Genomic DNA, 16,996 nt, shown 5'->3' on the forward strand with positions numbered 1-16,996 from the left:
AAACGTAATTTTCCCATTCAGAATACCAATACAGCACAGCATCGGATGCGCTCGGCCAATGTCGGCAGAACCGAACCTCCTTACGTTTCGTTTTTGTGGATAATAGATTCCTAAATTATTTCAGTATCATTTTTCACATTATTATCAACACATTACAGAACAAAATATTCACTAAAAAAACTATTTTAAAAGTAATATTTTAATTCAGAATGCCAATATTGCATAGAATCGGATAAGATCGGCAAATGTTGGATGAAGCGAAAACCGTAGATTACTTTATCTGGATGATAGGTTCCGAAGTTATTGGAAAATAACTTCTCCCAATTGTACCCACGCATTAAATTTCAAAATGCTTTGCAAGAAAACTGTTTTGAATGCACTTAAATAATTGAGGTGGCCAATGTTGCTGAGTATCGGACAGCATTGGACATTAGACAGGAAGCGTAAATTTCCAAATATACTTTTGCAGTGCTAAATTTCGTCAAAATGTCTGTTATTCATGTTATTCTTTTGGGAGGAAATTGCGAAATGTTCTGAAAAGTAACCGCTGATTAAGTTTTTCTGATTTGACCAGTATCAGTTGGCCAAGCCTATACAGTATTGGACTAGATCGGCCAATAGCGAGGTCTGTCAGTTTCTTTAATCAGAAGTTTCAAATACCAAATTTACTGGAAAAAGTCTTAGAACAGTTCTACCTATATGTTAAACACAAAATTTCCTTTTAAAAAACGTTTTATAAAGCCTTTTCACTTTTTCAGTATCGGGATGCCAATACTGCCCAGTATTGGCCAAAATCGGGTAAAATCGTCCGACATACGGCGACGCATGCCAGGTTTGGCCAATACTCGACCGATATTGGCCAAAATTGTTGTGCTACTGGGGATACAGAACTTTATGACAATCGCGACTATTACAATGAACTTTGTTTTCAAACACAGGTTGCAAGCAGAGGCGCTTGAGGAGCAGAGCATAAGCAGCATTGCGCTCCGCAAAGAGCAGCACTGCGAAATTCTCGCCAACCATTTTGGCAGCTTCCGAATTTCGCCAATGCACTGTAATTGAGAGGGTTTCAAAATTCGCTTGCCGGCGCCCAAAGTTCCCGGCGCCCAAAATGCTCGGCGCCCAAAGTTCCCGGCGCCCAAAACGCTCGGCGCCCAAAGTTCCCGGCGCCCAAAACGCTCGGCGCCCAATGTTCCCGGCGCCCAATCTTCCCATTTCGCTATAAAATAACTTAAACATTGTAAATAATAAATAATTTTTAATCTTTTATGAGTATATTTTTTTAATTTAATTAAGTTTGATTTTTTTCATCGGAACTATGACAAAATGCAACAGTATTATTATTAAAGACCATACTACAATCCGCCCTTGTAATAAAAAATATGACCTTAACAAATAACTAATTGTTAAAACAATTATTCTTAAAATAAAATAGATTAATTAGGAATTAAACCATTTCATTTTAGGGATTAAACTTCCTAATTAATTAGAGCTTTTTAGGCTTTCCAAACTAGAAGTACTATATAAACACTAATAAAAACTATAATTGTAAACAAAATGAACGAATTCTCAACTTTTTACAAAATTCTACAGTAAGGGAAGTTTTCTGAACAAATTCTATAGAATTTTATAGAATTTATTATGTATAGAAACCTTATGCTCAAATTCTATAGCAGTTTCTATAGAACTTTATAGAAGAAATTCTCTATAGAAACTTCATTCTCAAGTTCTATATGAAAGATTATTTCTATATAATTCTATATCTATAGAATTATATAGAAATAATTTCTATAGGAACTTTCTTATAGACTTCTGTATAATTTTCTATAGAATTCTATAAAGCTGTATCAACCATTTTCGTAAGGGTTAATCACGTGACAGCTCGTGATCACGTGTTCCAATCAACCAATCAACTGCTTAGAATGGCAGCCGATGCGGTAACCGGTTGATCATAGAACGATCCGGTTAGTACAGGTTACTTACCGGTAGACCGGTGAGGTTCGTCGAACGCAAAGTAAATATGGTTTAAATCGCGTTTTTTTTTGACTTAAAAGTGCGCCCCGCCCTGAAATTATTTTCTGATTTCGCAACTGCCTTGTTGCTTCGGGAATACCTCGCCCTCCCCCCCCCCCATCTAGATCCCTGTTATTGTTGCACCCCCAACATTTTCGGCTTAAATCCGCCTATACATGAAGGATTTAAAAGGAAGAAGAGGAAAATGTTGATAATCCCTCAAAAAAGAAGTAACTGAACATTCAAACCCATTCTTAGAACACTCTTTGATAAAATCAAAATACCCTTTTAGTTGACTGTTTAAGAGGCAGGTGTTATTTCTTGTATTTTATTTGCAGTTTGAAGAACTTGTAGTCAAAAAATAAATAAATAAATAAATAAATCTTAAGGCTGAGAAGAAGATGACATTTTGTTTTTTAAAGCGCCACCAGACCGTGGACGGAATTAAAGTGTAACTCGCTGCTAAACTGACGTTTATTTCAGTTGAGCACTACGTTGTCTAGGGGGAGGTGTGCTTGGTGCGAGGCTGAAGTGATTGTTTTGATTTCTTCGACCCTCAAAGATTTTTGTATGCCATATGCTCTTAGGTTTCTTTAATTAATTCAAGCTTCAGTGCAATTTTCATTTTCTTCATTTAGTATTAAAGATTTTTGCCACTTTTGAAATTAGACGAATAGTTGTCCTTCCAGGTAAACACAAGTAAGTTCCAATCTAGTATAAAAGTTTTTTTGTTTCTATTTTTTCTCGTTTTTCCTTTCAAAGTATTTTATTGATGTCTTTGTACTTAACTAATGTAATTAAATACCTTTTTTTATCTCTCTTTTTCTGTTTTCGTGTTTATTTGATTCCTAGATTAACACACTTGATGGTAAAATTCTAGTGAGCTACTATATACTTAACTGAGATGGACACAGTAGGCCTTGGCCCCCATGAGTTGTTGCGCCACTGAGTTCAATTTTTACGATTTTTACTAGAAAGTAAATGATTTGTTATTTAACTAATTGTGAAGTCGGAGTTTTGATGACTCGCATTTCGTACGAATGCTTAAAAACATCACAACTGAACAGTTGTATAAAAAGCATAATTTCAGCTTCGTAAAATTGAATGTAAAAAGAAAAAAAATGCGTTCATGTTATGCATCACAATTAAAAGGAATGCTAAATGTCCATAAATGTAAAAATATAGTTTCTTTCTTTGGTAGTCCGAAAATCTGCAGCTTTTTGTGTTTACAATTTAATTTAAAGCCTCGCTTTTGCACTTGAATTATGTGCTTAAAAATATGTGCTAATTTTGTAAAGATTAAATGTTAGGAATTCATCTTTTTAACTGCATACTTGTGAATTCTACGCCAGTATGCAGTTATTAAAGCATTGTAGGTGGTTCAAGTTCAACTCTATGGGTACGGCATAAATTGTTGCCCTCTTATCTGGCATGAATACAAATAGCATTTAGCATTGTTCAGTAAATTACCGCCCTATTAGGTAAGTTCAGTAGATCAGTAGGCATGTATGTTCAGTAAATTACCCCCGGGCGGTAATTTACTGAACATACCTGCCTTGCCTTCAAAATTAGAGTTGAACCAAACCATTGTTTCGGTCACTCGTCTGGTCAGTGCTAATTCTGTATTAGCTACCAGTTTGTTTGGCACTCTAGGCTTCCTTAAGAGGTTTTCCACCTCCAGCTCAGTTACTCCTATGCCGGGCTGATGAGTGCTAATAAGCACGAAACTGCAGTCCTCGGCTGGAATTGACTGAGTTGGCAGTGTATTTCTGCCTTAGTCCTGGCTATAGGGCGGTAACTTATTTATTTAGATTTATTTCTGATAAATTTGCAATTCAATAACACATCTTTAATTTTTTTTTTTTTTTTGAAGCACAAAACTAGATTTGTTTTTTGAGCCAGTTCTTATTTATACCAAAGCCATATATAGCGAATTTGCGGCTAAAACATAAGTTTGGTCTGCATGTTTTTTTTATAAGCAAAAATCACAATCAACCGCTCATTTATATGTCAAAAATATGAAGTAAAAGTTGTTTTTTTATTGGTAAAGTGAATGAATGGAATGAAATGTCGAAAGTCTGAGCAAAAATGTAAGCATTCTTGAAAAACCTATCAATAAACCAGTGGCGGCTCGTCATTATGGGCCGGGTGGGCCAGGCCCACCTAGAAAAGTTGTATACAGCTAAATAGATCATGTCAAAATAACGTTTAGTATTTCGCTAAAAAATTTAAAAGAAACAAACAATGAATTGGGGACATGAAACACATTTTAAATCTCTAACACTCTGCATATCGTTTCTAAAATGTGAAAAGTTTTCCATCTGTTAGCGTTTGCGCTTGCAAGTTCTGAGAATGATTCTTGGGGCTGCGACTGGTTTGCCCCTCGACTGACTTGCCATACCTCTGTTCCTAACCAATCACGACGATTCAACCAGAGATCAAAACGGCAAGTCTGTGTCACTCCGATTTTTGCTGCGTGGGCTCCAGCTCCCTAGCCCTCCGAAAAATAGCTTTACCCAACATAGTAGAAGGGCAATAGCAGGTGGGGAAGGATTTGCCTCACGTCACTTGTACGAAAAAACAGTCAAAAAAGGGCAAAAAATGGCTAGCCCACTGAATGAAAAAAAGTGCTCTTATCGTTTTCCACCGTCCTTCTTTTTATTTATTTTTAATCTTAAACGGCTGTCAGTATCTGGAATTGGCATTTACCATTTTATGGGTTTCCTCTGATTCTACTGCATCGCATCGCATGCATATTTCTATTTTCCTGTTTAGAACTAATATGATTGGAATTTCTGAATGCAAAACTTGTTTTTGAATAGTTGGTTTCGAGTGTGAAAAGATCTGAATTGGTCCGAAACTTTTACAAAAAAAACTTCAATTGGGCTAGATCTATTCAATTTTCTTCTTTGTTCTGATATTTGGCGAAAATAAGTATTAATTGTATAATAGGTCTTATCGATATGTGTTTTCTATTCTGTAGTACTCTAAGGTGGAACAAACCTAAATTATTTCTATTTGATCCGGTACATCGCTTTAAGTATTTAAAGGCATAGGGCCACATAACCTCAAAAATGACCAAACTATTCGATTTTTTTTATTGTTTATTTTAAAATTTCAGATTGTTTCAAACTTTATGAAGAGTATTTCAACATTCTAGTTTAATTATTTAAAAAGTTATTGGCTTTAGGTCACTCACACTAGGTGCACTTTTTCTCGATTTCGAACTGTTTTTGAGCAATCATGAATTGCTTATTGTTTTCACTTGAACGTTGAATGACGTATGCCTTTGATTTTATTTTTCTAACGAAACAGTATAATAACTAAGTATATATAGTACAAGCACGTATGAAAATTATAAATATGCAACGGACAACTTGAGGTATTAAATCTTTGTTTCGACACCTTTTTTCAGTTCATATTTTTTGGAGTCCATGATAGTGGATTACTTGCTCAGGGTGTTTTGAGAACACTTTTTTAAATTCAATTACCCCGTTTTACGTAATCAATAATCATCAATTTCTTATTTTCTGCAATGTTAATATTTTGTTGTATTTTTTAATTTATTTATCGACTGTCTGTTGGTAATGGCATTGGTAACTATAAAAGAAACTAGATAGAATAGTGGAAATGATTTGATGAAAAATTAATGTTGTTTTTCCCGCCCATTGTTTGCTGAAAAATGATATTTTAAGTTTTTACATCAATAATTGAGCTTATTCAATTTATTTTTAATATATTGAAAAAAAAATTTCAGCAAAAATATATACAAAAGCTTATTACTATTATTCGATTATCCAAAGAAATTATTAGATTAAGCGGGGATATATATAATATTACATCTATAAATTCAGTTCCGAGAGATTTTACCCGTTTAAGCAGGGCTGACAGTAATGCAGGCATCCATGTGCCTCGGAATTGAATTATTTATTAACGACCTTCAGGACTTTACACAATCCTTTTTATGCAAAAATAGTATCCATATCCAACACATAATATCCAGCATCCAGCCCCAGGCATTCATTTGAATTTTGACGTCAGACATTCAAACTATAGTTGCGATAAAAGCCATTAGTAGAAAAAAGAAACTCCTCCTAATGTAATCCGCGATAGTGAAAACCATAATTTGAATTCAAGATCTCAAAATTTAAACTTTTAAAAAATTGAAATATTCTTCAGTGTTTTGATATTATTAAAGGGTATGAAAAATAATTATTGGTTAAAAAGTAAGCGCATATAAAGATTCCAAAGAATTACATATTTTATTGAAATGTTTTTAAAAATGCTATGAATGTGATGTGACCTCTAGGTATTGTGATGTAGTTTCACACAATAAAAATTGAAGTTACTTCTAATTTTGATATCTGATGAATATACTAGCGATTGAGGAAACTGCTTCTAGAAAAAAATAGTTACCAATTTTGTAATTTGATATAAGGAAGCATGGTAAAACGAAAGTTAATGCTTCTGCGTGATCATGATGTGCTGGTGTTGGCATAAAGAGTAATGTAGTAGTTTAATTAATGCTGTGTGTTGTTTATTACTAGATGCGTGGGGTGAGTGTCTTGTCTATAAATTTAGGTTGTTTACCTTGAATTTTCAAAAAAATGCTCAAGTGGATAAGTTTCTAAAACAATTTCAACTTTGAAATAGAAGCGAAATTTAAAATGAAGCAACTGCAATAAGGACTATCTTATATTGTTCAGCATTACTAACTGCAGTCCTCTCCATTGTTTCTGTATGTGTATAAATATTATTGAGAAAGCTTTATACAGCGAGTCCACACGCTAAATTAAGGCACGAGCTGCCACTGCAATAAACTTTCCATATTGTAGCTACGAGCAAACGCTTTAAACAAAAAAGAAAAGGAGCTTATACAGGCAGAAAAAAGTGATACAATCAAAGGCTCTCAAGTTTTTGACAGTTAGGGGTTTTAAACAGTTTTATAGTCATGTCAAAAATCCATTTTTTGACATAATCATCAAAAATCTTTACCAATCTAAAATTTATGTTGATAACAAAATTATCTTTACAAATGATTCTTAGTTTAATAAGTTTTAATTTCATACGCTAAGAACTAAGGAAAATTTTTGACTATAGATTTTTAAAATTAGTGCACAATAAAAAATCTCAAAGGTAAGTTGGGTTCAACAAGCTCCTTGTGAGTAGAATGAAAGAGCTACTAATAAAACAAAGATATTTTTCTAAAAAGATGGAAAATTTATTTGTCCTTTAATTTTTCATAGTTGGAAATACATTTGTATGGTTTGATTTGCTATATTACGCTTAAATAAAATAGATAATAGCCTTGATTTAACGATTGTTAAGGGACTGGAAAAAGTTATTGTTAAACTCAGGAGCATAGGCACTTAATGCAGTCATATCCAGACCAGTGAAATGTATCGTTAAATTGAGAAAAATCATTAAATTGCAGTTATACTGTATTTAGTTAGCATTTAGGTCTGAAACTATTTCTCTTGAAAATACTAGTTTTTGAAGCCTCTTGTAAACCTAGTTCATTTCTAAGTTTGGAATGGATTGATCCAAAACTAGAGAATATTTTCTCAATGATGAACTATATGGGCTAGGTATATTGGTTTTATAAAACGTAGAATATATACTAGAGAATTCCAATAACAACGAATACCATATTTTGGCAAGTACCGAATATTTGTTTAAAAAAATTAACCGATAAATTTGAATTTTATGCTAATTTAGAATCGAAAACATTAATCTATCGTGGGTGCAGTATCGGATTTGGGGGGGGGGGGGGGTGGGGCTCAGATTTATTTAACCATTTTATTCATTATTTTTAAATGACTTCTCTTGTGTATTTTTTTTTACAGTTAATAAGAATACAAAACACACAGTGCATGTTTTAAATAAAAACATTTTTGTTCGCTAAAGTAATACTGGAGTCCAATTCCCAGAGTGGCTTTATACATTTAACTCGCTGGCTTGGAATTCAAGGGAACGTAATATCGCGATTCGTCCATTAGTTCTTTGATGGGATCAGTGGAATCAGTAGTTAACATTCTTTAAAAAATGTGTAGGCATGCCCAAGAGTTATTTTGATCTAGGAAGCTATAATTTGTGAAATAGTAGATTTCTTTTTCAGCTTATAAAAAATGCAAAATGATATTGCAATGAAATCATATGGTAATTTCTTGGGAAAACCATGATATTAATGGAAACGGCATGTCTCAACTGTATCATGGCTTCAAAAACAAATCAGCAACTGCTTTGAAATTCACACAGAAATAGTCCTAAAATCTTCAATAAAACTTATATGTTGCATAGCAATGATTTTCTTAATTAAATGACAAATTTATAATAAGTCAAATGAAGTATGGGTTTATTGAATAATCTTTCCCTCTCGAGTTAATATGATTATGACAATGTTCCTAATTAAAATTGCTCATTGTATAGCACCTTTGAGACATAATTGGCTTGAAACATTAAAGATGTTTTACGCCCACATTCAAAGTATATTAGTGCATAATATCTATGTATTTAGAAGTAGAACATTAGCTTGAAGGGATCCTAAAAAAAGTAAAAACAGTGTTCGCGCTCAACTATCCATAACTTGGGTCCCAAGGACCCATTAATGAAATAGATTTGGGTCCTTTGGCGGAAAAAATGAGTCCCTTAAATTTTAAACAGAAAATCTTAGCACATAATTGAATAATATACAACTATTTATGCTTAGGGAAAAGAAACTATCCACATAGTTATTTGAAAAAGGTATGAAATAAACTAAATTGGTTAATTTTGCCCTTTTTTTCTGTGATTATCATATGTTCAAATAATACACTTGCAAGATTTAGCTATTTGAGAAACTATTTAGTCAGTTACAAATGAGGTAAACTCAAAATTTACTTTAAAGTTGGATCTTACCATGAAATAAAAAATAAATGCCTTTGATTGATCAAGCAGAAAGCACTCCCTTAACCTTTGCTTTCATGAACATTTTTCTAGGTGAAAAAAAGCAAACAGCCCCCCCCCCCCCCCTCCATCAATTATCAATGGCAATTTCATAGAAATAGAAAAAAATTGCAAGCGAATTAACCCAACGCAAAAATCGCGATCGCAAAAACGAAACATTTTCTCACATGAGTATGAAAATTGCTCATTTTCAATCTTAAATTAGAAAATTTGACTTCATTTTGACTATTTTAAAATATTTGTGTTGGCTTTGGTGCTACTTTTAAAATTTCGCCATTTTCAAAATGGCGCGATCGATTAATACGTGACTTTTGCAAGTCCAAATAAAAATAGCCCCTCAGAAATAGGTGAATTACTAGAAAATGAACAAGGTTAAAGTGCTTTTGTATAAAATTCACATTCATAAGTAATTTAACAAGAAAAATGTTAAGTTCAGAACTTTGTGTTTTGCGCCATCGGGAAAATGTTCGCCATTTTTTTTTCACCCATCCTTTTATTGAGGATGCAAGATAATAATTTTCAAAAGTAATTCTGGTTAGGTGAATGCAAAATAAATAAGCTTTTACTACTCAGTTGTCCTGTATCAATCCTGAAGATTGCATTGAAACCACTCTTACTTTTGATCTTTATTGTTGTTTTCAGGAATTTCCCCAAGATAAAAGTTTTGGGAGAACTTATTCTTAGAATACAGTACAACGGGCTATTTATGAACTTGCAATATTTTGCTCCTTCAGCTCTGCCCAGGAGGTCACTGTAAGCTCCAGTCTTATCACTAAAATTCCATTGACTGGTCAACAGTAGGGGTGTGTTTGAATAGCTGATAAAGAGATAGGGTCATTTTAATCCTTTTATGTTGATTCTCCTGGTCATTGAAGCTTAAAAGCATTCACTAGATAAATCTTCAGCATTTTCCACAATTTTTTTTCTGGTTTTTATCTTTTGGGTGTTCTGGGTCCCTAGGACCCGAATTTTCGCGGAAGTTGCGTCCCTTTCCCGCGAATTTGCGTAAAAAACCCGCTATAGCGCGTAAACGCGAACCCTGAAAAACATTTAAAAATAAAGTAATGAAAACTTCGTTATGAAACATCGTATGTGGGATGTGGCAGGGGGAGTGCTATTCAATTTCCCGGGCCCCCTCCAAAAGATTTTTCTGTATCCGCCCCTGCTTGGGACTTGTAAATTTATTTTCATTTAACATTGTAAATTCATCCACATTAAGTATAATTATGAATTTAAAATAAATCATTCCATAAGCAAAAACAAATTAATATAGCGAATGACTAATTTGGTACATGCAAGGTATCTGCTCCGTTTCATGTTTTTAAATCCATGACTTTTCATGATTTCCCATGACTTCTGCTTATAACTTTCCATGACTCATGAGATGAAACTATTTCCCGAGAAAAAAAAATTCATTTTTCAGAAAAATAACTAAAACAGTTAAGAGGACTCATCAGACAGAAAATTTCTAGCTTTCGGAAGAGAAAGAGAGAAAGCTGTAGCGTTTTACTTCCCCCTCTACGTGGAGCGGCCGACAGGTTTTGGGGGACGTCTTCCCCTCTATGCTGTCACCGCTCAAAATTTATTGGCAGGGGAAGAGGGTCCGTGTATAGTCTTGGATGACCACATACAATTTTTGCGTTGATTCTTTTAGCTCATTTTAGTTTCGACCGAAATCTTCTACACAATCGGTGTTTTGTGCCTAACTTTCCTTTCCTTACGCACTAAAACTCGAAATTTTGTTAATTTTATATTCGTTATTTGTTTTCTAAATTTGATTTATTAAAATGCTTTCACATGCTACGTTTTATGCACAAGAAGGATATGCAGTAGGATTATTAACATTTCATTTTCCTTCGAAATGCAGCATTATCAATCTGCAAATCAAAAGCATTCGCAGGATTGATAAAACAAATTATGGATCACGTTGCGATTCGAATTTGCCGCTCTTGTTCATCAAATATTACCGCCAGCACCAGGCGCGAAATTCTTGCAGTCTGGCTGAACTCACCAAAATGAAACAATTATTCAAAATTTGAGGAATGTGCCAAAACAAGGCCCCCCACCCCCCTCCCAATTTTAAAGAAACGACTTGGACTTGAAATGATATTTTCGAATAAAAGCAAAACTGTTACTTTTGAAAACAGTTATATTCCAGTATTATTTTGATCTTTTGCAATCTATATTCTGTAGCATTTGATCTATTTCAGCCTCTGCTTCACATTTTAAAAGTCGATTATGAAAATTACGTTTAAGAACTTCATTGGCCGCTGCGGCACCATCATTAACTTTCTAACCAGAAGTCAGTAAATTTAATAATCAATTAAATTTATCCTGATTTAATTAAACACACTGGTATGATAAATTATAATTCATTTGTAGAAACGTGAATCGAAATAAAAGTAACGGAAAAAGAATGATTATGAAAAGTTTTCCGCATTAATTTCCATATTTGTCAAGCTGTATGGAAATGACAGAATCCTTAACCCCCCCCCCCCCCCCCCCCCCCCCCGCCACTTATCGATGCGAATTATCAGGGAACGTATTTTTCGGACTTGGAACATACTGTTTTAATTCATAGGATAAATTTTAGAATTAGTAAAGCGTTCGAAAAAGAAAATCAAATTTGTTTCTGAAGTTTTTTAATCAAAGATTGCAGTCTTGAATCATTACTTACCTTTTTTTTTTTTTTTTTTTAATGTCCTTTTTTTCTCTTTTCGAATTTGTGCGTAGTAGTTGATTTATGTATGTTTTTAAAAGCAAGAGTTTTGAATAAATTTCAGGTTTTCTTTTCAGATTTTTTGTTTACGCTAAATGTTTCACGAAAAGAATACTAATGAATCGGAACAGTGTAAAAGTTATACCATAAGAACAGTAGCACCCAACCTGCGGCTCGAGGGGCAAATACGATGTGTGAAGTTGATACGTGTGGCCCGTGGTCTTCTATAAACTCAACAAATCGAAAAGCACGTTTAATGAGAACGTCAAAAATTGAGCTAAATACTCAGAATTGGTTTCTGATAAACTGATGCAATTAAAAAAAGATGCATCAAGTAATGATTACACCAATTATTGGTTTTTAATTTTCATTATTTTTTCCTCGTTTTCACATGCTATTTAAAAAAATGTTGAACATTTTCAAATTTTAGTTATGTTCTGAACCGCGAGAACCATTTTAATATGAGGTGCATTCTCAAGTAGAAAAAGGTTTGGCATCACTGCCATAAGAGATTAAAAAATCATCAAAAATATTTTTTATTACAGTATGAAGTATGAATTTAATAATTTTATTTCTGGAAACACTTTGGAAAACATACGCAAAAAAATGTCCCCTGTGGCCCAAGCTCGCTTATTATAACCCCAGTTTATTACGTTTTATCTGCAATCTTAGAAGTTTGGATTTTGAAAGATTGGAAAGTTTTGTGTATTTGCCATGAAATGAAATTACATAACTTTAATAGCATCCGTTTTATTTCTACCTACATTCGTAGCATAAGATGGAAAAACGCAGAACTTCGAGGCTGTTAAGCTACTCTCTCTAAATGTTAAAATTATGAGCTCAAACTTCACAATCATTATTTTTTACATAGGTGAAACCAAATGGGAGAGTAAAACCAATAAAATAAAAAATAATAAAAAGGCCTATTTTGGACCACGCTAATCTACCATGCTGTTTCGTATAAGCTGAAAACGGACAGGCTACAGAAAAATCTTTTGGAGGAGGCACGGAAAATTGAGTCCCCCCCCCCCCCCCCGCCTATTCAATGTTTAGCAATAGAGTTTTAATGACTTTATTTTTAAATGGTTTTGCGGTCAATGAATCTACTTCTAAATATAGGAATATTATGCACTAATATATTTTGAATGTGGACGGAAAACATCTTCAACGTTTCAAGCCAATTAAATACTAAACCCAATTTAATGTCACGGAGACAGTGGTTGGAAAAACTACATTTTTTTTTTGTAGCGAACTACAACTACTTTGTTACAAATGTAGTTAACTACAACTACTTTTTTCAAAATGTAGCAACTACAAACTACTTTTAAAATTTAGTTGCTACTTCGCTACTTTCCAAAAAATAAGTAAATAAAAAGCATACACAATAGGTTGTCCCTCAAAAAATGAAAGTCAATTTTTCAAGTCGCATAGACTCTTGTATTTTTCCTCTTGTGTCAAAACAATCGTGAAAAAACGTCTCATATAATTTGCACAATGCCAACCCGTGCCCACTTGCACCTGAAAGTGTAAAACAATACTTGTATGGTTGGCCAAATCGAAAAAAGAAACCTCGAAATTTCTGTCGATAAAACGTTGCCCCTGTACCCCACACCCCACATGCGCCACAAGAACATTTATTCAAATTAAAAAACATATAGATCTGCCGCACTTGACTTAAAATTTATAATTTTATTTAAAAAATTGATTTTGTTTCGAGTCATCTTTTAAAAAATTATATATAAATTTAAATAGAATATATCAAGTTTAAAAATTACTGGCGAACACATTTACAGATCAACAATTACAAAGGAATAATAAAAGAATAATATATTTTAAATGAAAAATTTAACTCAACCTGGAAAAAATCCATATCTTAGAGTACTATGTGGGAGACTTAAAAATCGGAGGAAAACAAAAATTTCTATTTAACGCTAATTACCTACTTTTCTACTTTACTGTTTATACTTTTCAGCTTCATAATTTCGTAAAATCTTGCATTTCTGAAAATATGTATCAAAAACTTAATTTTTTGAAGAAAATTATAAATGTTAGGCCACATGTGGGATATCTAAATGGTTTTAAATTTGAATAAATGTTTTTGTGCTGCGTATATGGGGTATAGGAGCAACGTTTTATCAACAGAAATTTTGAGTTTATAAAAAAACATTATATTTTAATTTGGCCTAGCATTCACAAATGCTGGTTCACACTTTCAGACATAATCGGCACTTGTTGCCGTTGCTCAAATTATATGTTTTTTTTTTTTTTTGACGTAAAAGGATAAAATATAAGAGAGTGTGCGACTTGAAAAATTAAATTTCGATTTGTTTTTGAGGGGGGGGCACCCCAATACACACACACCGTAAGAGGATTGAACAAAAAAAGATTGATAAATTAGCTCATCAGAAGACACTAATAAAAATGTCCGATCTCATACACTGTAATGCTCGTATTTATTGTAAATCCTCCAGAACAGTTCAATTTCATCCTTTTCTATAACATTTTCAGTAGCTTCTTTTTATTTGGTGAATACTGTCGAAAATTTAAGCCTCACTAATTTTTTTTTTTACAATCTTCGGTCTGTTCATATAAAATTCACTAAATTTTCTGCTCGTGAAATCATCGATATCTTCATTTTTGCGAAAATAAGTGCTTTTTTCAATATAAATATTGGTGAAATATGAAAATTACGACGGCAAACAGACTAATGGCGTCAAAATGAAATGCCTGGGGTCAGCTGGTATTTTTATGAGTCTTATTTCTCATTGCATCCGCTGATGAACTTGTGTAAAATTTGCGCCAGTTTAAATTCGTTTGAACCTTGATTTTTTTTCCCGTTTATTTAAAAGTAGTTTCCAGAAATCGCTACAAACTACTATGTTTTTGTAGTTAACTACTTACTACACTACTTTTTTAAAAAAGTAGTGCGCTACACTACAAACCACTAAAAAATGTCGCTGCTACAGTAGCGTCGCTACTTGTAGCGCGCTACTTCCAACCTCTGCACCGAGATGCTATACAATGAGCGAGTTTTAATTAGGAACATTGAAGGCAATGTTATTAAATAAACTCATCCCACATTTGAGATTTTATAAATTCATTTATATTTTAACTACAAAATATTATTTGAGTAAGAAAATCATAACTTCATAAAACATAAGTTTTATTGAAGAATTCAGAAACTATTTCTGTGTGAATTTCAAAGCAGTTGCTGATTTGTTTTTAAAGTCATGACACAGTTGAGATAACATATTGATACTACATGCCGTTTCCATTAATAATCATGATTTTTCCAAGAAACTACCAACATGTGATTTCTATCGTTTTGCATTTTTTATGAGCTGAAAAAGAAATCTATTATTTGGCAAATAGCTGCCTGGATCAAAATGACTTTTTTAGGTGAACCTACACATTTTTTTTAGAAATGTTGATTATTGATTTCATAAAAGAATTAGTAGACGAATGGCGATAATACGTTCCCTAGAATTCGAAACCAAATGTATTCTGCCACTCTGCCTCTGACTCCAGTATTACTTCTTTAGCAAACAAGAATGCTTTTATTCGAAATATGCTGTGTGTGTTTCGTGTTAATAACCTATATAAAAAATGCAAAAACAATTCAATTAAAAATAATTAATAAAATAGTTAAAGTAATCTATCCCTTTTGGGGGGGGGGGGCTGCCTCACCCCTAAAATCCGCTACAGATCATAAACTTATGATTTGCTTTCTGACCCGCCATAACTCTTCTAGGTAAGCACATACATATGTATTTTTTTATGTTAATTACTAATTCAATGAAAAAAGAAGTAATAGACAAATCGCGATAATATATACCCTTGGGTTTAAAACCATTGAGTTACATATCTTTTTTCGCACTGTCCTTAAATTCCAATAATACTCGAAAAGCAAACAAAAGTGATAAGGGTAAGTTCAAATTTTCTTCTAGGTATATTCAAATATTCTTTCCTTTTTATATTATGTAACAATTAAAATATATATATATATATAGTTACATTGTGACAAAATTAATTAAAAATTATTTAATGGGTGAGTTCAATTTATTTTATCCCGTCAAGAGAAGCACGTAAACTCTCAATCCCCCCCCCCCCAAAGATTTGCAACTGCATGTAAATCGTGATTTAAATACTTTTAAAGCTTAAATTTTGTGTTTATATACATAATTTTACACAAAAAAAAACGCAATTATTTTTTTAAAAATAAGCAAAATTAAAATTATTTAAGAGCGTCATTTTTGCCAGGTTTTTTCCTCGCAATTCTCAAGCGAAGGAAAAAAATGCTTTCCAGACAGCTATTTAGGAGTCGATCTGTGGACAGCAGGTGGAGAAGAAACACGCCCACAAGTGGGGTGCTGACCGTTTCCCCGAAAAGGCCATAAATCACTTGCGTAGAGGCGAATCTCGTACCTTCGTAAAGGGGGATGGAAATTTTTAGTTTGTGAATTGGAATAGGCTCACCATTCATTTGATTACTGTTGTTCAATTAAAGCTATCGAAAATATTTTAACATCTTTAGAAAGCTGAGATTATACGCTATGCTTCTATTTTTTTAAAAATCCGAATACTCCTCCTGGTTCGTCAAAAATTCACCTTTTCTCAAAGTTCCACTTCAAGTTTGTATAAAAAATTTTTGAATTATTTTAATGAAAAAGTGTCCCATTTTATGAAAAAAACTCCCTTTACCCAATAGATGGCGTAAAATGTTGCACCCTGGTTGTGACGAAAGTGTTGGTATGTCTTAGGGATGCAACTATATGTAAACAGTGAATGAACAGTTACAGTTATTAGATATGAAACTAATTCAGGTGAAAATTTGAATATATGAGTGTTATTTGACCTCTTTTAGAACCTCAATTATTTTTGAGCTGTAGGAAATTGTTACTAAATTATCTTTTGCTATACTATTTGTGGGATTGACTGTAGCAATTCTAACATATCTTTCCCCATCCACTCTCTTCAACTCAACTCTGCACTGGTTGGTCTGGGGGGAGATTTTTGAAAGGGGTTCTTTTTGGGAGTGGCAACAGTGGGAGAAAAAGGAGAACAACAAGGTGGTTAGAGGCAGTGGAGAAGAAAAGGATTTGCCATGTGGGGTTTTTTTTTTGAGATCCCCAAAGAAAGCTAAGAAGCAAGGTTTCCTACCCAAAAAGGAAAAATATGCATGTGGCTAATTCTGAAAGTGTATAAGAGGTGACTTCAACTAGATGCTGATGCAATTTGATAACAGTGTGGAGTGCTGGATGCCCAAAATGGCTATGGATGCCTGGTGATAGAAGAAGGTGCCTACTTGTGTGTTAAACT

The 16,996-nt window shown here is 33.2% G+C and overlaps 1 protein-coding gene across 1 annotated transcript in view; it reads left to right on the plus strand.

Moving 5' to 3' along the window:
- Positions 1–2,515: 2,515 nt before the first annotated feature.
- Positions 2,516–16,996, plus strand: part of LOC129218313 (adiponectin receptor protein-like) — a 61,169-nt gene continuing 46,688 nt past the window's right edge. Inside the window, exon 1 of the mRNA XM_054852547.1 lies at positions 2,516–2,712. The gene's annotated coding sequence lies outside the window, so the exon portion shown is untranslated. The remainder of the gene's footprint in view (positions 2,713–16,996) is intronic.

The sequence above is a fragment of the Uloborus diversus genome, chromosome 3 (assembly GCF_026930045.1).
Source record: "Uloborus diversus isolate 005 chromosome 3, Udiv.v.3.1, whole genome shotgun sequence".
In the NCBI taxonomy this organism is placed as follows: domain Eukaryota; kingdom Metazoa; phylum Arthropoda; class Arachnida; order Araneae; family Uloboridae; genus Uloborus; species Uloborus diversus.